Below are 24,792 nucleotides of genomic sequence, written 5' to 3' on the forward strand. Positions count from 1 at the left end.
AACAGAAGTTAATATCGGACATAGCACTCATGAAAGTGTGAAAGTGCTATGTCCGATATTAACTTCTGTTTCTATATCAAGACACTCAATAACTTTCATATTTGTATATATATATATATATATATATATATATATATATATATATATATATATATATATATATATATATAGATATAGATATATATATATATATATATATATATATATATATATATATATATATAGATATAGATATAGAGAGAGACACAGAGAGATAAGGAGATAAAGATGTTTTTGAGTGGATATGATATAAATCAAAAGGGAAAATTTTTGGACAGAACACACAAAAAATGGAGGCAAACCGCGGACACATGTTTCTGGCTATTGGCCTTATCAGCGCGGTGCAAGCAATTGCAAAGATGGACAACAACAACCAAAAATGAAAATGAAAAACTTCACATATTTATATAGAGGAAGGGTAGTTGTTGCTGACTAGTTGAGAATAAAAATTGTTGGATAGTGGGGTATTGCAGCAAGTAAATGAGTACTCTTTCAAGTTAGTCCAAGCTATATAGGTACCAATAGGTGGTTCCACTCATGTTTCGCTTGCGTTTACGCAGCTATTTTTATCAAGTACTTTCTTGGTTTTTTCTCATTTTGTCTTCAATCGAGGACCACCTGCCCGGTACTGACGATGCCCAATAGGCTAAAACAGCTGTATACCTGTGGCTCTTAAATTGAAATCGATATGGGAATGATCAAAGAGTACTTATCTATTCATTTTTTAATTTTCATGGAACTATTTTCCAGCAGCTTGACTGCATTAACCCTTCTAGATTTCATATCATTTCTAGAAACATGTGGATTCGTTTTCCGATGGCATTTCAGGTTAGCTTCCCAAATTTCTGCTACCACAGTTGTCGGTTGATTGGTCAAACCACCAACACTGACATAAAAACTTGGCAGGTTGACTTGGGTGTCACACCAATAGGTGGTTCCACTTATGTTTCGCTTGCGTTTACGCAGCTATTTTTATCACTTACTTTCTCCCGGTACTGACGATGCCCAATAGGCTGAAACAGCTGTATACCGGTGGCTCTTAAATTGAAATCAATATGGGAATGATCAAAGTGTACTTATCTATTCATTATATATATATATATATATATATATATATATATATATATATATATATATATATATATATAAGAGCAGCGGTGACATACCTGCAGGTAATTTTCTCCTGAATCCTCATATGAAGCGACTTGAACTTCTCGAAGATCCAGCTTGATGTTCTTGTTCCCAATATTATAAAAACGCAGACCATGTATATACTCAGTGTCATTCCGCCGCGGTCCGAATTTGGACATATTGGTGGAGTCGAATCGGTATGAATCACAATAAACCCTTGCGGGTTGCAGTAGGGTATCGAATAGACCCACTAAATTGAACCCAAATACGAAGAACACTGGTTTCTTTCAATAATATTGACAGCCCGCAATAATATTCAGAAAAAATAACAATTGCTCTAACTTATATTCAACGATGACATACTTAGAACAGGATGAGACATCGCATTGCAGGGTATCCAGAACCCTTACATATAAATTTCCCAATTTTAACTGACAAGAAAGTTTTTATTACTAATTAGACAAACAACAAACAATCAACGCACCTACTATTTCGTGTACACAATAACGTGTTCAGTTTAAGGAGGTTCTCACTCTCTCTGACATCACCTCACAACGGAAGTTCTATATCAATCAACGTGTCTAAGAGCACGTCCATTGTGTTGATGAATTTATTTATTTTGCTGATTTTACTCACATGGCACACATCTTATATCTTTACAGCAGGACATGCCGTCGTCGAAAGAATTCGCTGATGTAATATGCACCTTTCTTATTCACACGACAATTATGGCATCATCTAAATAAAGTACATTTGCAAGGACGTTTCTCTTGGCATTTCCTTCTACATTTATTGAATGCTAATTAGCATTGTTTCCAACGAAATGGAACTGCTTTACAATACAATGAAACCGACTTGCAAATATTTCGTGAGGAAAATGAATCTGAAGCCAGTAACTAATTCCGCCACATATCACGCAATACTCGTACTTTCGGATTGATCACCATAGATGTAGGTATATTTTCAGCCTCACTCTATATTTGGTGCGCCAAATGAGAACTGCTTCTGCGTAAAAATCTCTGTATTTGTTATAGGCATGCTTGTGGTGAACTGAAATAATTGACACTTCTTGGTATTGAGGAAACACATAAAAGCATCTCAATTTCGATTCATGTGAATATCAAGTCAGTAATTAACGATTATCGTATTTAAAATCAAAATTGGCATCGGTAGAGTCTGCCTCTTGAGGTCGACAAACAAGTTCGTTGATCTTCTACCTTCCTACTTTGACTAGGACAGATATCACAGGTTCACAGAAAGTATTTTCATCAGACAAGAATAATCTGTCATGAGCATGAGGTGGATGAAAATCAATTAACTAAATATAAATAATTTCAAACTGTAGTGGGCTCAAAAATGGAGCTTTTGTTTTACAACCCTTCCAAATACCACGATCTTATTTGTAGAGTGGAAAAGTTGATGTCGATCAATTTTTCCACGGAAGGTAAAACGGTTGATATGGGTATGAAATTTGAATTTGAATATGAATATACCTCTAGAATTTTTTAAGGGATTAATAGGAATCATCGACAGTCGATGCTATACAACAATAACTGCAACTTTGACTTGTTGAAAAAAATCCGGGATATATTCGACTAGCGACCGCCCCGGCTCCGCACGGGTGAAACACTGATACTAAATATATATTCACCCATCGGAAATTTAAGAGCATGGAGAAGAAGTGATGAAGAGGTAAATTTGTTTTGTGGACGCGCCTTTTTCTCCCGTGGCTGGCGCCCCAGTTAGAATATTTAAAAATCCTTTTTTATTGCAAATCTACAAAATAAAAAGAACCTACGCACAAAATTTCAGTCTTCGAAAATATAGCGGTACGGAGAAACAGTAATGAAAAATATAATTTTTATATAATTTTCTGTTGAATTATTTGAATAGCCTTCCTTAGTGCGCATCTAAGACCTAAGAAACACCTGTATACCAAATTTTAGCTTTCTAGGACTCACCAGAAATAGAGATAAATGAGTGAGTGTTAAGTGAGTGACTTCCGCATTTATAATATAGGTAACACATTGGTGAAAAGACACGACGATACATAAATTAGCTATTCCTCACAAATAAAGACAATTTGGTTCACATATCAGAACGAAAGTCAAATCTGCATGAAAATAATTATCAGATTAATCTAGTTAATATCTTTCTGCGAATTGCTTTGTTTTGTGTCATACATTTTCCGTATATTCAGAAATTTTCAAGCGATTTTTTTCATTTCTAAGGCATTGTTGCAGCATATGAGGAAGGGAGCAATCATTTCCAGCTTGGTTATATATCGGACACACTAGGAGTAAATGTACAACTGTAAGTTGTACGTCGCAGGTGTCGCATATTGGGAGTCTGGTACCACACAAAAAAATGACTAGATATAATAGAGTATGTCCAATTCCCATTCGAGTAAGGGTGAAGGAAAAGGTAGTCTTTATGTTCGTCGAATTTGTTGTTTAAAACATTATTGAACATAAGGAAGTTCATTCAGTCAATCAATCAACTTCAATTCCTGAGACTCTTCACAAGCATGGAAATCGGCAAAAAATACAAAGTAACAATTTACAATTAATAAAAATCAGTTAGTAAGAAAACACAATGAGCAAAAATTAGTAAATAAATCTGTAAGAATAGATCTCACAGTAAGTAAGTAAGAAGAAATAGAATACAATATTGAAAGTGACAAAAATAACAGTATATAAAGTCACACACAGAAGTGTGTGTTTTACAAAGATGCTCAGATTTTGACCTAATAAGGTCGGGGACCTTGTATTCAAGAATAATTTGAGAAAGCTCTCCTTTCTTTTTTTCATTAAGACCGTTGTATCATGACAATTTATCTAGTTGAACAAATATTCTGTCATACCTATAAGTTGCAGAGTTACAAAAACATATTGTTCATTCATCTACTTCATCGATGAGTATTTTATGAGTAAGAATTTTATAACTAAGTATTTTATATGAAATTCAATATGCTAAAATATAAATCGCGGTTGGGTTGGCTGAAAATCACATGGCCAAACTGTGAACAATTAAAAAATCAAAAAATAAAATATAAACATTACTCAAATGTTCTTATTAGTTTATTAGTTAGTGAAATACGCTTGAAGACTGGCAGTAAACAAACGTTTAAAGTTCATTCCATTAGATTACACAAATTTGTTTAATTAACAAATTTTATATCAATTGAAAGTATGAAACCTATAGAATAAATACTTGTTGGATGGGCTACATTTTTCCTGGCGTAACTATTGAATTGACCGGTTAGTCAATAATACTAATTCACAAATAGACCCAGCAGGCGACACTGGTCAACAGAATAGGTCCGATTCTTCTCTATAATAACGCCCGTCTGCATGTTTCATAAATCACCGTTCGAATATTTATCGAATTGATTCACAACACAACAAAGTTTTTGTTTCGGGGTTGAAATTAGATGATTTTAATGTATTTCCACGTGTTAAAACCGAAAGTGACCATAAAAATTATATATTAGCTCTTGTTTTCAAGATATAGTATCATTATATTATATATATGTATATTGAGTTTTCAACAAATGAAATATTTCATCACCAACAGTTGGTACACATGTTTGTTTACATAACACCCCTCTCATCAGCTGTTCTTAAGTAGTAAACATAACCTACGTGAGTTTGTCAATTGTACGCACGTGGTTGCTATTGAAATTATCGTGTGAAGTTGATTTTTAAATTAATTTAAGTGCTGATCTGAAATGCCTCGAAAGTGTGTGAATTCTGTCGATAGCTTTTGCTATATATGTGGTGAAATAACATTCAAGGCTCAGAAACGTAAAATGACACCTATCGTTAAGACAGCCTATGAACATTATTTTGGTGTGAAAGTTGGGTACCAAGATAAATCATGGGCTCCTCATATATGTTGTAATTCTTGTTCCGTCATATTGCGAGAGTGGCTGAAAAATAAAAACCGGGCAATGGCTTTTGCAGTACCTATGGTTTGGCGTGAGCCTACCAATCAAACAGACGACTGTTATTTCTACTTAACTCCTCCCATTAAGCAAGGTTTATCTATGAAGAAAAGAGGAACGGTTAAATACCCTAATCTCCCATCTGCTCTTCGGCCTGTACCACACTCAGACAATTTGCCAGTCCCTTCTCCACCCCAAAACTATGAAATTTTAGAGGAAGGTGATGAAGACTGTTTAGAAGGAGCAACCCATCCTTCTACATCCTATGACCCTGATTTTGAGGTAAGCGATAGGTCTAGTGATCCGCACAGAATTAGTCAAGCAGAGTTGAGTGACCTTATAAGAGATCTTCGCTTGTCTAAGGAAAAGGCTGAGCTGTTAGGGTCAAGACTACAACAGTGGAATCTTCTAAAACATGATGTGAAAATATCTCAGTACAGACAGCGTCAAAAAGATTTGCTTCCTTTTTTTGAGAAAAAAGAAAACCTCGTAGTTTGTTCTGATGTTAATGGTTTGATGGACTGCTTGAATTTGGTTCACACTCCATCTGAATGGAGACTGTTTATAGACTCTTCAAAACTAAGCTTAAAAGCTGTACTTCTGCATAATGGAAATCAGCTACCCTCTATTCCTATAGGTCATACAGTTCACATGAAGGAAACGTATATAAATATGAAAACACTTCTCCAATCAATCAAATATGAACAACACAAGTGGCACATCTGTGGTGATCTGAAAGTCATTGCTATACTCCTAGGAATGCAATTAGGGTTCACCAAGTACTGTTGTTTTTTGTGTCTGTGGGATAGTCAGGATAGAAAATCTCAATATAAAAAAATGAACTGGCCTACACGAGACCTAAACCCTAATGAGAAAAATGTAGTTTACGAGCCTCTTGTAGATCCTAAGGATGTTCTCCTTCCCCCATTACATATTAAGTTGGGACTAATGAAAAACTTTGTGAAGGCCATGGACCAGGAAGGACAAGCTTTTAAGTACTTGAGATCAAAGTTTCCCAGGTTGAGTGATGCTAAAGTCAAGGAAGGCATCTTTATTGGGCCTCAAATCCGTGAAATCGTAAATGATCCTGCTTTTGGCATGATTTTAACAGGAAATGAAAAAAGAGCCTGGGAAGCCTTTAAGGGGGTTGTACATGGGTTTTTAGGTAACAAAAGAGATGATAACTTCACAGCATTGGTTAAAGAGCTTCTTTAAGCTTACCACCAACTTGGATGCAACATGTCCTTAAAAATTCATTTTCTTCACTCTCATCTTAATTTCTTCCCACAAAACTGTGGAGCTGTGAGTGACGAACATGGAGAAAGATTCCATCAAGACATTGCCTCAATGGAACAGAGATATCAGGGCCGTTGGAATGAAGCAATGCTTGCAGACTACTGCTGATCTGTGTGTAGGGATGCTCCAGAAGTGTTTTATAAAAGACAAGCTAAACGACAGCGATCTTACAATGAATCGGATGGACTTAATTGAAATTTGGTACAAAATTCTTTTATTTGTCAAAACACTAAGAATAATGTTTTTTTTTATTAATTTTGTACTTGAAATATTCTAAAAGAAACATAACAATATTGTTTTATGTACTTTCACTTTTCACGTATAGTATAACTACTCTTTAAGATTAAGTACTGTGTATCTCAAAAACCAGAGCTAATAAAAATTTTTCATTGTTATTTTCGTTTTTATCACCCCAAAATTAGTAAAAATTGACTAATTTAGTGTAGGAAACATTCAAAAAATATTTTTTTGTTGTGTTGTGAAATTATCGAAGTTCTGCCTCACCCACCATACTCTCCAGACCTCTCGCCAACCGACTACATTTTTTTAAGCACTTCGAAAACTCACCGGTAGAACCTTCGCCAATCAGGCCCAGGCACAAATGGCCTTCGTCGAATACCGAGCACCTAATTTTTTATGCTAATGGAATCAACAGATTGTGTTACGTTGGTAAAAAAAGACTGATTCAGATGATGCTTATTTCGTTCGAATTGAATAAGTGTTCATTGAGATATTGAAGTTCAAAGTAGACTCACGAAAACGGACAAAACTTTTGAAACCACTGAATTCCATAAAATATTGTGTATTTCAGAAATCCTAATGTATCTTAGAGTATTCGGAGTTCACCCCATGTTGAGAATGAAGAGAATATATAAAAATAACGTCAGCGATACTTGAATGCCATTAACATCTTCAGGGAAGTGGTTTGAGCCATATTTGAACTATGCTGAAACATCACTTCTTATTTAATTGTTTCGTTTGCCACCCACGAAGAAAACAACTGGCATGGCTGATTCGTATTTCAATGTATAATACTTTATTCACAAGAAAATGTGAACAAGTCATAAAAAATAAAAATTGTTACATGAAATAATTGCTAATAAGATAACATTTTCAGTGATTTGTCACAATTAGTACTTTCCCTATTCAAATTGTAAGAGTGGTGGTCACAAAGGAGTGGGGTTGTTAAGGTTATGATAGGAAAATGTCAATCAAAAATTGACTTGTTTTTGCATATATTTCTGATCAAATATGTTCATTTCCTCGAAGCTCCGTTACAGCTGCTGACCGGCAGCAATCACTGATGACTACTTCCACAGCCTGAGCTAAGTGATCATTAATTCCGTAAACTATATGCAATGTGCAGATGCATTGTAAGTCAGTTTGAACCTGTCGTTCGAGAGTACGAAGGGAATCGTTCCACCAAAGATTTTAACAATCATATCACTTATATAACACGGTCTGTATAGAAAATTTCAATAATTCATTCGTTTTCCCCATCTTTTCGGACAGTATTCGGTCTTCCCAAGACTGAAAACTCCATCACGAATATCGTTTCACTTTCATATTCGAGGAAGACTAGATCAGACTTATTAGCTTCTTTTTTCAGCTTGACGATGACGGTGACACTTCTCATTTCCTGCAACGGATTCAATATTCCCGGAGCGTAGGGCAACACCAGTGTATCGTCAAGACGTAAGAGTGGCGAAGGTGTTAATAAAGTATTACTAAGACTAAGCCCGCGTTATGTCGACAGTCATAAGCTAAGACCATATATGTATGTTGGACATGTCAACAGCAAATTTGGTGTCGGGAACCTCCATACCTATCACGCGAATACGCTAGAATGAGACACTGAAGATGAGGACTCAATCCGGGCACGATGAATCTCTCAGTTTTTGGTTTCAGACGACTTGACCTGAAAAAAGCAAATGTCAGGTTTGGTTTTATAAATACTAAAGTCGTATCTGTGTCACTACGTTTCTGAATCTCATGCACGATCTCCTGTTTCAATAATTTTACTTAGCTTTCTGATTGATTCGGCTGTTACTTGATGAAGATCCATAGTAATAATCATAAACTACAACTCACGATTTGATCTCCACAAACTTTTCCTTAGCATTTTTTTTCTTTCTATCTATTAAGAATGCCCAACCATGCATTTGGTTCGTTGCTATTTGATAAATTAGTCATTCCTTTCATGATATGGGTTATTTTTGCATTATATATTTTTTATATTTCTGAAATATCTTTATTATTTTATTTGTCAGGGAATTCTACCAGAACGAGGATACTCAATTCACACTTAACAAAATAAGATGAGAAGGATAAATAGGATAAAAGATAATAGCTTTAGGTACACGTACCTAAAGCTGAACGCGATAAATGATAACATTATTTATTGATTGTAAATAAAATACCCCTTCGGTTGTATCGGGTTCCGCCTATGGGTTCCGCCTTCAATATCAATCTAAGTTGACAAAAAATATCGTAGACGGCTGCGCACAAGCAACATTTGTGACTCCACTTGTTTTATTTATTAATTTGTTAGGTGGACGGTAAGTATCGAACGAATTTTGAATATTTTCGGTAAATTATCAAAGCGAAATAAAAGAAGGTATGTGTAAATGACATGGAGTGCGGGTAGAAATTGAAAATCATCTATTTTCATGCCGTAGTGATTTTTGTAAATCAGTTTGTTGTGCATTAGGGACCAAGATATGAAAAAGTTCGACAATTCTCAAAGAGGTGAGTCACAATTCATTTCAAAGTGAATTCGGTGTTACTTGATGTAGATAAAAAAGAATCATGAAATTCTTTAATAATTGGAATCTAATATCGAATTTTTCTTTTGTCGTTTCTATTGTAGTTTGAAATTTGGTCTAACGCAATAATTATGATAACGAATATATGATATAAAACACAAATATCGCTATTACTTTTTACGTCAAGACAGGTTAGGACCTGAATTAATTTCAGCCGTACCTATGCCGTCAGTTGTAGTTGCTGCACGTGGAAATTTTGGAAAAATGAAAATGATAACTTGATTAAGGGGGCGTGTTCTTGTATGAATATTATAAATTTAAACATCAATTCCGACTGAGAGCTTTTGGTAAATTTTCGTTTTGAGGACACCCGGCGATTTTGAAAAAATGTTTGCGTTTACTTACCTACGTATTTTGATGCGTAGATTACGAATCCGAAAGAAAAAAGCGGCGCTCTCCCTTATTTACAAAATTACGGTCCTTCAAAGTTCTGAAAAGGGCAACTTTTCGTCCTTCTTTTTCACAAAATAAACTATTCAAAAAAAGAAGCATCTATTCCCTAGGTCACCTTTACACCTTATTCCTCCTTCTTTGACACTTTTCATTTCAATAATGAACATTTTTCTTATAAAGAACTTAATTTAAAAACGAATGCTTCTCCTGGTGACATTCTTCTATTTTTAGGTTACTTACTAGTGACATTTCAGAAAACAGCGGTTGGTTTTTGCCGCCGCCTATATTTCAAATTCACCACCAAAAACCAATTTACGATCTAAAGAATGAAGGTAAAAACATTTGAATTACTTTAGGAATATGGACTGCATCAGTCGTACCAACCATGCCATTAACCTTAAAAACGTAAAATACAGAGATATGTAACCAAAAAGCAGCTCCGTACATTTTTTAACATTTTTATTGGAAAAATGTTGATTATTGAAGTGAAAAGTGTAAAAGAAGGAGGAATAAGGTGTAAAGGTGACCTAGTGAATAAATAAATGCTTGTATTTTTAAATAGTTTATTTTGTGAAAAAAAAGGCTGAAAAGTTACCCTTTTCAGAATTTTGAAGTGCCTTTGTAAATAAGAAAGAGCGACGCTTTTTTCTTTCAGATTCGTAATCTACGCATCAAAATACGTAAGTACACGCAAACATTTTTTCAAAATCGCCGGGTATCCTCAAAACGAAAATTTACCGAGCTTTTCCAACCAAAGGCAGCGCAGTATAGAAAGTGGAAGAAGAAAAATTTTCATTTTCGGAAAAGTGACCTCTACATGCAAAACAAATAGATTTCTGTGCGGAATTTATGAAACAAGAACGTCTGGAATTAGTTATTACATAATTATAACGTTGTCAAAATATCGCGTAATTGTTAAAAAGAAAAAGTCATGATACTCGTTTATTCATTTGTCATAAAATATTTTTCCAATATCATGAACGATTCTTCTTATATGAAAAGAAATATGCTACTTTCACATATGTTTTATTCTAGTATGTTGTGGTAAATGTAAATATCATTGTTTTCAGTGTGCAGTGACATTTACAATGTAATGAAATCGAAATCAATTATTCTCTTAAAATGTAGAAATTGTCATATATATCTTACACACATCTTTATGGTCATTTAAAATTCTTGGTTTGTAATATCATTATTGGTATTTTCAAAATATAGAATCATTATATTTTTAATAATTATTCAATTTTGACCAGTGATGACCTTTTTAACAGAATTTGAATGTTAGGAGAACTGGTCTTTGTTGATTTAGAAAGTGGATTCACTTGTCTTTCCAGAAACGAAATAACGGAAGTTCAAACAGTCACTTCCAAGAAGTAAAGGGTTTCGATTTATTTGAATGGCAATCAAACGTCTAGTCGCCAATAAACGCTGAGTACAACATGAGCAGAAACAAGGGGAATTACACTGTGCAAACTACCTTTCATTCCACTGTTGTGGAATGAAAGGTATGCGAAACTAACACATTTCGACATTTCTCTTCATATTAGACGGGAGAAATCGTACAAAAATCATCAGATATTGAAGAAAAATATTTTCAAACAAATTAATTCATAATAACTCGAAATTCCTCAACTCGGACACTCGTTTGACATCGATGGAAATCGCAGGTCACACGTAACTTTTGAACAATAAAAGCCTTTAATGAAATCTGTTCTAAATTGTCACAAATCGTGTGTTCTCTTCTAATAATTTTCCATGCCACACATAATCATGATATTTGCCATGTGACAATCTTAAGACACCTCGAGCACAGCGCATGTCTGCTACCGCGGCAGTCATCATTGCGTTGAATTCGAGATGTAACTCTCGATCTCGCAGTCAACGCACATGCCATTGATGATGTCTGCCGCAGTAGCAGAAGAAATGTTTGGTACTACATGTTCCGTTCGACCACGGCCTTCTAGCTCGGATTCTGTTGTCTTTAATCTTCAATGTTTACAATCGTCTGATCGGGCTTTAAAAACTAATGTTACAGAAAAGTCATCATCTATTCTCATAAATATTTTGCTGAGCTTCAACCTTCTATGAGTGATTATCACTAGTCTAGCCGCTAAGTGGGTATTTCAAATGTATTTTATTTGATTCAATCAACTGTCCTCAAAGTTATTTGAAAGCAGAAAGTTCATATGGATTTAAAAAAAATATATTTTCCCCGACATTTTCGGGGTTTAGACTAGGTTAGGTTAGGTCCAAAGTGAGTGAGTCAATTCTACCCTCCATCGCAACCCGCAAGGGTTTACTGTGGCTCACACCTATTCACACTCGACCAAATAAACCCAGCTTCTTAACGAAACCGATCAGTTTGTATGGTGAGTGGTCTTTCAGGACAGATGCTAAAGGGGGGTGGTTAGACTATGTCAATTTAAAAAAAACATTATTTATGCAACAATCCTGAATGAGTTACTTCTTTGCGGTCAAAAAGTGAAAAATCCAGTATTCACTTTAAACATTCGATTTTATTCTATGATCCAATATATAACAAATCCCAAAAGACTCTTTATAGTTGTATGTATACGGTAAGTGACGAAAATATGGAACACTGGCATTAATAATCAATATTTTTTATGGAACACCATATTTGACGCCTATTTGACCAACCGTCAACAAGTGGACGGAACCACTTCGCTACAGGCTCATACTGATCATGGCATGCCACAGAAATACGTTCTTGAGCCACTGTTGTTCACCATTTATGTCAATGACATATTCCATTACTTGCATCCGGACATGTGTATTGCTTTTGCTGATGTCACTTCGGTAATTAATCCGCACTACAGTCGATTTGTACTCAGTGAACAACTACTGCATCTAAAGCCGAACTGTGGTTTACGACAAATATACTAAAACAATGATGAGACCCAGAACATCATACTCTCCTCTAATAAAAACGTTTCGAATGGATTCACTGTTAAATTTCTGAGGATAACTCTCGATGATGAATCGAAGTGGAATAGCCACATGAACCACCTTTGCAATAAACTTTCTGCGTAAACTGAAAGATATTGTGATCTTGACTACATTCGCATTCAAGCCATTTCATGGGGAAATTCCAGTAAGGCAACAAGAGTATTCAATTTGCAAAACAGGTCATTGAAAATAATCGAAGGTACGCGCTATGACCAACCTTTTAACTTTCTATCAAAAACCAAATAGTTTCACTTTCTTGCATCTATATACATCGAACCCTCATTGAATTGCATAGAAATAGGAAAAATCTGAAGTTGAACACAGACTTCCAAAACTATCCCACCCAAAGTAAAAGTCAGGTGAGGGGCCAAACATGTTCAGACTAAAAATATCTTCCTCCAACTCTCCCAATTCAAATTTGTATAATATAAATAGTGAGGGCCTGACAAAGTTCATCATGAACTTGTAAAAAAAGTAAAAAAATATTGACTGAATATTGCTTCTATTCAAAAGAAGAATATATGAAATAGTCACTGGTCCATTACTTCTAATAATATAACATTGCAATGCCCATAATCGCTGCATGTGTACTTTTTTCTAAGGACAATACACAAGCACTACAGGAAAATTCCTAAGGCACTTCCAGAGCGGTTCCTGTGCGAAAGTAGCGATTCACATTGGATTTGAATCACTGGATATTAAATCCATTCGGAAAATAGTTTTCGGAAAGTTTATTTCACATAAACGCAGTTATTTATATGAAAGAGTTCTTAAACAGTGAAGTTTGAGGTGTACTGAGTTGAACCGCAAAACGATGAGCAGCCACAGTCCGTCGCGCCAAGATATGTTGGTGTCTATTTTAACCCCCAACAAACTCATCGAAGCAGAAAGCGGTATTGTCTGACCTGACATTATTATTGGAGACATTTTCCTTCTTGCAGAAAACCGATGCCTGGGTTTTTGTGGCATTGAATTGAACCTGATTACTTTCACCCCAAATCGAATTCACTTCTAGATCCTCATTAAGATATGCAACTTCCTGCTGCCAGTGAAGATGTACCTCCGTAGTCAATGTTCTGGAATCCAAATGGAATGACGGAACAAGTGTGTTGTCGTCAGCAAAGCAATATCTTGGATTCTGTTTTTTTTTTCAATAAGTCGTTGATATACAATAAAGAGAGGTTTAGAGACAATATGGATCTCGAGGGAACACCAGTTCGAGAGATATCCATCGACGGCCACTTGCCGGCAACGTTCACTCGGAAAGCTGAAGAGCCATACACAAAAATGATCCCACAAACCATCGCATCGAAGTTTACCCAGCAAACCATCATGCCACACATGGTCAAAGGCCTTAGAAATATCAAGCTCTTTATTCTCCATGTTTCTCGATTGCATTATTTTGAATATTGGTGACACACGATAGAAGGTTGCCTGTTGATCTTTGTTTGCGAAAGCCATATTGATGATCGCTCAAGATGTTGAAGTCTTCCAAATGTTTGAGGTTTCACATTCTTTTATATATATATATATATATATATATATATATATATATATATATATATATATATATATATATATATATATATATATATATATATAATGTTTGCGACCCGTTTGTCATACAAAAATAGGGCGCACCCGGTAAAGTATCATTAATCCTATACTATGGCGAATAACAACAAAATCACAAAATTTCATTTGAGCAATCTTTAAACGTTTTGCATTAATAAAGAAACGTCAAAAAATATAAATAAATGAGGAGAATTGAAAATGAGATGTAATAAGGATCAATTAATGAACAAATTGATTTTCTTTTGTTTTTTTGGGTTCATACCTATCTACAATCTGGAAACAAAATATGCTGAATCAATAGTATGCTGAAGTGAAACAAAGGTTATACTGGAAAGTTCACCTCATAATTCATACGTTTTTATTTTACTCAGTTACTTCATTCAGTGGTCGACGTTTCGGGGAACATTTTTTTCCGTTTTCAAAAACCAAAACTTTTACCACAAGTTGTAAAAAGCTTTGATTCTTTTGTTTAATTTTCATATTGCAGAAAGTTATATACCCAAAAAACAGAAAAAAGTGTTGAGTCCTCTACAAAAGTTAGGACTCTTTCACACGGGAAGCTTTTCGTCTCTCGTTCCTTTCTACCGCCCATTAACACCATTCTACGACAGACCTCGAGGTCTGTCGTAGAATGGATCGCACGCAAGCTGTGGCCATATCTAAGGTTTGTTCTGGTTTTACGAAATTCAGGGTTCTAGGACGTCAGGATCATGCGCAGTAGAGCATTCTGGTTCCTTGTGGATAAGTTCTGTTGATGAATCCTCTGTTCTGGTTTCGACTGCGAAATGATCCTAAACTGTCTTGAACCGTCCCGAATCGTTCTTGCTCTTGAGGCTGAACTGTTGAAAACTATTTCCATTGCTCATGCGCATTCATGTGAAAATTTGTTTGGGCTATTTTTTAGTCTGTTTTTCATTTATTTGATTCAAATAATTGATATACGCGAGAGACGTGAAGCTCCCCGTGTGAAAGGGCGCAAAGGGAAAGAGAAGGATGAAAATGAATAAAAATGAAACACTGCGATTTGATCCATTTTAAAATAATTCATTTTGTGCCGATTTCTATAATATGTTTCTTTTATGGAAGAAATCCTGTGTGCTTATGAAAAATCACTTTAAGAAATAATTTAAATAAATAGTATCTACCACTTTGGATGACTATTGTCGTTGTTCCGCATAAATTACCCGGGGTTGGCGACGAAAATAATTTTATCGAATAATATTAAAAAAGGTGAATATCAATGTAAATGCTTTAAAGATTCAAAATAATTTTTATGATGTTTCTGATAGTTAGAATCTGTCAAATTTTACGAATTGTACAGATCCCACTATTGACATTTTATGTTTCGGTTCCAGAGGACTTTTTGAATCAATACTGTGATAAAAACTGGTCTCGAAGAAACAATAACTATTTCGCCCATAACCGATGAAACTTTGGCAATGTAGTTGAATCGACCAGGAAGTTAACGACTTTGAAATGAGCAGCACTCACACCAAATTTGCAATATTTACTTTCCTACGAAGACCGTGTTCTTCGAGGCCATAACTTGTTGCAGCGTTAGGCGGCATCTGGGGAGCAAGTCACGTAAAGGTGTAAACACAATTAATGCCCGTTTAAGTTTTCAACTCGACTTTTATAATGTTTAATTAAATATTTACGGCCTTTAATGAAACGTTTTTCCGTGCTCTCACGTTGTAACCTTATTTTTTCTGAAAAGGATTCTTCGGATTTTTTTGCCAAATTTATGGACGGCAATTTCAACATGAGTTATTCGGGAAATTATGGTAGTGAAAACAAGATCTTACAATTTGATGATGATAGGACCATTTTTTCTGAGAAATGTATCTGGTTTGAGTATTCGTTGTATGTAAAACAATTGATCATTCATAAATGAAAATGTATTTTTTTTCTCGGTATTTTCATCGTCCATATCGTCGAAACTGAAAAGATTCAGTTTGATTTTGAACATAATATCTGTAAGTAAAATTTGAAAGCAGTTACGCTGGTTTTTTTACGCAAAAGATATTGCTTAATGTGTCTTCACTGTTTTGAATTTTTGTTGAAATCCTGGAGGATGTCTGAGTTGTCTGACTTTTTTTGGCTATCAAATACGAACTGAATGATGCAGCTTGCTCAAAATTTGATAGTTTATTAAAAGAAAGCGATTAACTCGCATTATGTGATATCGAATAATGCCTAATTGTGGATTTGGATGCAATAGCCATATACTACTTGACTGCCTATCTGAGGAAAATTGCGTTACGGGGGAAAAGGCAAGCGCGTAATCCCTAATGTAATAACGAATTGGGTAAATTTACAATCAGTGAATAGTCACAATAGTTTGTTATTGATTTCATAAACTATACCTTATGATTTGATTTCCACAAATTCAATAAACTCAATATAATCAATAAATTGATGGAGAAATGAAACTTTCTATGTTTTTTACTACTTTTATTCATAACTAATGTTACTGCAGTTTCGTCCTATACGGACATTTTCAAACTTATACAAGTATAAGTTTAAAAATGTCCTAAAAATAGAAAGTTTCATTTCTCTTTTCTTCATCAATATAATCAAGCAAATTGCAGTAACCAGCCGATTTAAATCTGAATCGATAGACAAATTACTTTCCAGAAATATCTACTCAAAAGCGATTCGGAACGTTTTTCCTATTGATAAGTTAAATAATCAAAATTAAATTTATAGAACTCCAACATATAATGGACAAACAACAGGTGACGTGGCTTCATTTTTGAATAAACAAGATATTAAAATTGCATATAGAAGAGGTTTTACGTTGGAAAAGTTAGTTAAATATAATAAACACAAAACATCCAAATTCGAGATATCAAGAATATATAAATTAAAGTGTGGAACATGACCTAAGGTATATGTTTGTCAAACTGACAAAACATTCAAATACGAAAACACGTTCAAAATATTCAAATCATCTTTTAGAAGGATATCATATCTTCAACAAGGATTTCGAAATTTCACACATAGAAAATGAAGGTGTAAAGTTAAATCATTTGGAAACAATGGAAATTAATAAACCTGAAAATTCAAACATTCTAATGAATGACCAACTGGATTCAAATAGATCACTATTATTCTCTAAAAAACTGAAGAAGTATTATTATTGATAGAAAATTTATATAATTTGCTCAAGGTAATCATAATTGAAAATGTACCTCAGGTATATAAAAGTTGTAGATTTTTTAGGTAATTAGATCGAGTGAGTACCTTACCTAGATAGTCTCAATTGTTATTACGTCGGGTATATAAATATCAGAGTGAGAATGAACTTTTAGTGGGGTTAATGGAAGACCCTACGGAGCAGATCCAGAATATCCTTGAGGAATATCCATCAGCCATCAGATAGCGGAAAATCACAGCTTGGAACGCGGTGTAGCTCAAATGAAACAAACCAACAACACCTCAGACTAAACACAATCCACACTCCCATGAACACCGACCACAGCAAAGAACCAGGACAACCGAATCTACTATTTATACTTATTATTCATAAACCATAAATTAAATTCATCTACATACTAACACTGATAGGAAAAATTGTGAACCCTGAAGAGGCATGAGCCTAAAGCAGGGTCCCAACAAATACTCAAAAAACATTGTAAATTACTAACCCTAATAATGAATAAACGTTATCAAGCAAATGAACTTTTAGTGCGTAATTTACTAGAAGAAAGCTACTGTGTTAGCGAAACATGTGATATTTTTTAAAAATAAAATTTGTGGAAATCAAATCATGAGGTGTAGTTTATGGAATTACTATGGATATTCGTCGAGTAACGGCCGAATCAATCAGAAAAAAATATGTATTTTCAAATGCGTTGTTTATTAAAAAAATTTTTTGGGAAATATTTTCTAGGAAATGAACCTATCTATTTTATATAGCAGATATCTAAACACTGGTGTCTTGTAAATGGGATCAGGTGTTCTGTCATCTTGAAGAAAACACTTTTGTAGCGAATCGCTATGCCGACTCTCGTTTATCCTCGATATCTACTTGTTTTCTATCAATTACATAGATTGCGTCACCGAAGGAAAATCTTCATAATAATTTTCTGCTTGTACTTTTGAAAGAAAGCAAATAAAACCTTGGGTCTGCGCATGACCAGGCCAGTACGAGTTTTGATATTTATAGCAGATCGTAGCAACTCTATTATCTTGTATTGGATAATGCATGTTTTTTGGCAAAAACAATTTTAAAATCCATCCATGTGACATTTACTGGTGTAAAAATTGTTTCAAAATGTATTGTTTCATATTTCACCTAGTTTGGTTTTGAAATTCTTTCCTAAATGTGCATCGTCAATTTATTATCTGCGTCTCTTGATGTGTCATGAATGAATCGCCCTCTTATCGTCAGTAATAATATGAGTGAATAAATATTATATGTATTTGAATGTATTCAACTATAATAACGGTTTCGAATAACAATTAATTCAATTAATTTTTTGTTTCAGGTGAGTTACTCGCATTTGCTCAAATTGGACATCGGGCAAGTATTCTTCAGTTTTTCCTTTATCTAAAAACTATCATGTGATATTTTATTCTATTCAACATATAATTGATGATATTTATTGACAAAAAATACTGTTTGAAAAGGAGTCGAGCTCATCTTGTTTGAATATTGTTGTCAACATTGTTGACATTGTTGTCTCAATCATTAAAAGTGGACTAGTACCTGGAAGTGTGAGAATTAAAAAAAAAATCATTAACAGGAAAAATAGTTCACAATAAACCATCGCGGGTTGCGGTGACGATCAAAGTATCCGATATCATCATTTTCTCAAATGAAATATTTGTTTTCCACATTCGTATACCATCAGAAGAGTGCGAATATGGAAAAATCGAAATTTGTGACAGATACGACGTCCTAATTCAGTTGACTTTGTATCTTTTTCCAATTTTCCGGATGATATAATTTGATTTAAATCAATAGATCCTCAGATGACCAACCCCATTGAGAATATAAAAAGTAGACTCATTCTTGATTGAAGGAAGACTGTCAATGAATACAAAAACGTCTTATAAATTATTCAATAACTGCTAGAATAATTGTCTTATTGTCAGGAAGGGATTGGAGAATATTCTGAATTTCTAATCATGAAGAACTGAAATGAGTTCTGATTTTTTTTTTGCTGAACTATATCCATGTTTTTTTGCAGATTCTCAAAAGGATGTGAAACTGTTTTATATTTAGAAACGTCCACTCCAATTTCCAAAAATGTATCAGATCCATACAGAGTGTTTCTTGAGTATGAGACACGAAACTTCTGAGGGTGATTTGTTAGGTCGTTTCAAGAAAAAAGAGTTCCATAAACATATGTCCGGATTTGCTTCATTTTCGAGATACATGGTGTTGACGCCTGAGAAACGGTATTTATTAGATATCCTAAATATTTCTAACCGATTTGGTGTAAATTTGGTAGAGTTATTTGAAGTAATTTGGAGATCATTCAGCCATAACTGAGACGCCACTGGATCTAATTACTTCGGTGTTGTTAGGGCTAAATAAATACCTCATTACTTCAAATAACTACAGCCATTTTCAACAGAATTGGTTCAAGGATGTTTATGATATCGTATAAATATATATTTTTCAAACACAACGATTTTTTACTTAAAAAAAAAGCAACTTCGGACATATGTTCATCATGGGAACTTTTTGCATAAAACGACCCAATGACTTAGTTTCGTAGCGTACTTAACGAACACTCTATATATAGAAAACTGAAAGGCCTATCAAAAAGGTATTATAAGTCGCCACTTTCTATCTTCTATCCAGTGTTCTTCTCATTACATTAACGTTGTCCGACCATAATTTCTTGTTCTGTTCAGAAGTTAAGAGGGTTTTTACAAGAGACTTTTCACGCCCGGTCACACATTTTATTTGAAAAACATCGTTATGTCACACTTTCACTCGATGTTCAGTATATTGGTGAATGATCCAGTAAAGCCCAACGCGCTTATGTGTGTGGAATTTAAATTTTGAATATAATTTTAAACATTTTTGGATAAATTTACTGCTTCACCTCAAACTTCTTAGGAGGTTCAATGTGACAAACAGTTCACATCCAATATGGCAATTCTTTCACTGAACCAAGCATTCACGGTCGTGATACTCGATATGCTACTGCTCTGAGGGTCCCTTCACATAAGAGTGATCATTTCAAAAAATCTTCATTATATAATCCCATAAATTTTTATAACAGACTGCTGTTTTGAGTTTCAGTGTTCTGACTGGCGATTTTATCGTTTTTTTTAAATATGTGTGTACATGTTTGTAAATATATGTATATATGTAAATATATACATATGTATATTTATTTGACTACGGCAAGCAAAATTGCCACATTTTTTTATTCATTTTTTAATTGGCATTTTATATATCTATATGTACCTATACCTTTGTATATGTAAATATTAATTTTTATTCAAGCTTTGATCCCATAACTTTATTCATAAGTGACGTACTGTTTTTTGTAAATAATCATTGACCTACCATATATACGCTATGTATCACAAATGGTGAATAAATATTATTATTATTATTATTATACAGAATTATATACATACAAATGAAATTAATACAGAAATAAATTTTCAGGTATATAATAAAAAATAAGCTTCAACGGGAAATATAAAAACCTCTTTGTGGTTACTCGATTTCAAAATCATTGTTCAAAATTCATATTTAAAAGACGATAAAGAAATTTGTTTTATATTTTCTTCCATATTAATATAAGGTAGTAATGGTCTGATAAGTCCGTATGTAGCTGATACAATTTTAACTACCAAAGTACTGTTTCAAAAAGTTACAAAAATCGAGATATTTGAGACACTTTCCCTGAACATTAGATAATGTCTTTGTTGACTTAATTTTTTCATGGCTTGAAACCAATTCAGCCAAACAGTAACATCTGATAATCGCAACTTTCACATGAACTCAATCTAACTACTAAACAAACTGCTTCCATAGTGATTGACGATTTTAGAAAACGGAAATTTGAATATCGAACACAAACATGGAATTTCAAGTAGAAGAACCAATCGTAAAGTTCGCTAGTGCACCTCGACCGTTTTATGCGGACAAAAAGACATTTGAAATTATTTAGATCGTTTTTGGATTAGCATTTCTGGTACGGTTATGGCGGATATATTAGGGAAACGTGATCGTGATCTCTTCCTAATCGACATTCGTTGGTGATGTATTGCGGAGTAGTCCGATCACGAGTCAACCCAGAGGTCATCATATGACTAAATGATGAATGTTCGGTCTTGAATCGAGGAATGGCAACTTGAGAATTTGTGGCATTGATTTTTGAAAAAGTATTGACCATCTGCATAAGCTACTGAGTGGGTCGTCTGATTAATCAATTGATTTTCCAGTTCGTTTGTTAATATTTTCCTAAGTTTTCGTAATGCTTTAAAGAATCTGATATGATATTTTTATAAGATTTTCAGTTTATTATTATCGTTATTGAAATTTAGTCGTCTGTTTGTTTCTGTTTGCCGTTGATAATCCACTCGTATTAGACAATTTTCAAGCAAAATATATAAGGACCAGGTCAAATCACTTTTGATAATACAGAAAAAGGAAAGACTGAAATTTTATTTTGTCTCTGGTTTTACCAGAAACTATTTTTGTACGAAATGAAGCACTCGGCAGCAATTGGTCTTATACAAATATTATAGAATACGTTAGATTAATCAATATCATAACAAAATTGTAATAGTAACCTTTTCGTTGTAATAGTAACCTTTTCGCTAATAACTCAAGAGGTTGAAGCGATTTAGTAAAAAAAAAAAAAACGTTTAGGCCTGACGGAAATAAGTAACAAACATAAGGTATCGTTGACCTTTTGAATTGAGGAAGTAACAAAAAACTTGATCCTGCTAATAAATTTCAAAAATATTCGGAGCCGTAATGTGATTTTGTGTACACTGACTCTTTTGGGAATTCGATTTACGAAATATCTGAGAAAAATGAAATATTCAGTATTCCTTCCGAAGTCCTTGCAAACTCTTAGAAATACCTAAATAAATAAAGTGAAATGAGTCCGTGAAGGAGTGTAGAAATGTTGATTAATACATCATATTTCTTCCGATTCTTCCTTGCTGGCTTTTCTTATCTCGGACACAATCGCTTTTCAAGCGATTCAAAAGTTATTTCTAAAGCTGATCTGAGAAAACTCTATTGAAAAGTCTTTTTTATTTTGAGAATATTCAAAAAATTCACCTGTTTTATTATAGTTTAATAATTTAACCAACCAAAGAGAAAATTTAATTTACATATCAAGCTCTCTTTTAATGATTGATGTTTCGAAAAAGAATCCTTTTCCGTTTTCGAAACCCAAAAAAGTCACTTTTGAACAATGCTCCAATTGCAAATATATATATTTCCTGTGACAAAAAAATGAAACATCCAAATTTTATACTTGATAATCTACATGAGTACACATATACAATTCAGTCTAGGTTTCTATTTCTATTTTCAACCTCTTGCTTTAGCAATGGCGAGGTTCCAGTTGTGACAGTTTTGTTTCACTCCATTTTGTTTGTTGCGTGGTCACTAGTTGCCCGCTATTTCCAATCCTTTCATCTGCCTTTTCTTTATATATCACGATGTTCATTTCTTCTCACATGTAGGGATCTTAAGGTTTCACCTATGTAACTCCCTCCACAGCAACAAGGTATATTTCAAATAAACTTGTTTTTTAAAACGTCTGATTCAGTTTGTGTCAAAACAGATGTCAATGTATAGATATAATTTTGAACGTTGTTCTTACATTATATGTGTAGATAGAGGATGACGTTAGTTGTCGGGTATGTGTATGTATATGTTGGTTACTGTTTTTATCGACTCCATTGAGAGCTTTTTCCACAAATTGTTCCGGATATGCATTTTTCCCCAAAACCGTTTTAATAATAGCTAGTTTCTCTTCCAGGGTACGAACTGAATCACAAAGTGTCTTAGGCCTACCATACAAACACCTTACTATACCTGTTATGGCACTAGCATGATGATTAGATTCATAGTGGAAAAGTGTAATATATAGTGGATGTGTTCCGGGGGATTTTTTCCAAACAACAACTGTGAAGAAACGGTATTGTTTTATTTCCATCGGCACACCTTATGTAAAAGCTCCGAGTTCGATGAACATGATTTCTAATTAATGTTTTTTCATTACTTGTAATGTAAAAGTTATATCCCTATGTTCATTTTTTCTCTAGAGGGAATGTCATCCCAATTATTTGTACGAACCATACCAATCCCAAAAATATTGGGAATTTTTCAAATAATTTTCCAATCACCACACCGCAACTAACAAAATCGCTGGCTTATTTTCCAAACAATTGTTCGTTATTTTCACAGACCAAACATGAAATCAAACGCAAACAAATAAAAACAAAAGCACACCACTTTTCCGAATCGAAGGCTCATTCTATGCAATAAGCAAACGAGAACTGTATTGTTATTGTTTGTGCAATCTCTCTTATGTAATTGCCGGTTGTTACATTGGCAATAATTACGCTGAAACTAGATAACGCGATTTAGCGGATCGTTGAATGCTTTGCAATAGAACAGAACGTTGTCTGTCTATTTGCAGGGGCATAGTCGCCGTCTACGATTTCGAAAACGACTAATTACCGAGAGGAGATTGATTCCAAAGATGACCTTATGAACGAACAGGCATTAACCTTTTACATATACAACTATGGCAGGTCTAAAGAAATAGGTGTTAAAACAGCTTCAGTAATTTTTTTGTAGTGTGACTTTATTTGTCAAAAGAGATCTTAAATAGTTTGGGCTTCCGAAAGTTTCAAATATTCATCTACTGTGAGGCAGCAAATACTGATGTGAAAATGTCATTTTCCAATTCGATCCCTCTACGAAACCCTTCTTCACTTGAAAGGATCGATCGCAGCTTGAGAAATGGTTCTTATGGAGATTCTGTGAAACATGTTCTTCCTTACGAATCAGTAGATAGTTGTCCTGAAAATCTAGAGAAGAAAATTGGATTGGATAATTTAGGAAACACTTGCTACATGAATAGCATTTTACAATTGTTGTTCATGAGAAAGAATTTCAAGAACGAACTTTTAATGATGAACGAGAACGGAAATGTTTCCTACTTATTCATCAAACTCAAACAACTGTTCATGCAGCTGCAGTTTCGTAAGAAGGTATCATCTTTCCCTCCAACCGATTTCCTGGAGTCTTTGAAATCCACATTCTTGGGGTTCTTGTGGGGTTCTTGGTGAGCAAAACAATAGCAAAATCAATACCCCTGACTGCTCTGGACTGAATGATTCCATACAACCCATCTCGTCTTGTGTTTGTAAATCTTCTGCTGGAAAAATCCCCACTTGTTTACTTTGTGGTAAATGTTCAAGAAGTACTGAAAACTTGTGTGAATTTCTGGAACTTCATCTAGCTTTTCCTAATACGACTAATAACCAGTCCGTGCAAAGCTTATTGTTGAATCATTTGACAATGGAATTTTTAACAGGTGATGATAGACTGTATTGTCAACCATGCGCCAAACTAACTGACTGTTATAAGGAAACAAGTATAGCTGAGGC

The sequence above is a fragment of the Leptinotarsa decemlineata genome, unplaced genomic scaffold (assembly GCF_025532065.1).
Source record: "Leptinotarsa decemlineata unplaced genomic scaffold, Ldec_3_MD MMD2_tig00026317_RagTag_RagTag, whole genome shotgun sequence".
Lineage (NCBI taxonomy): Eukaryota > Metazoa > Arthropoda > Insecta > Coleoptera > Chrysomelidae > Leptinotarsa > Leptinotarsa decemlineata.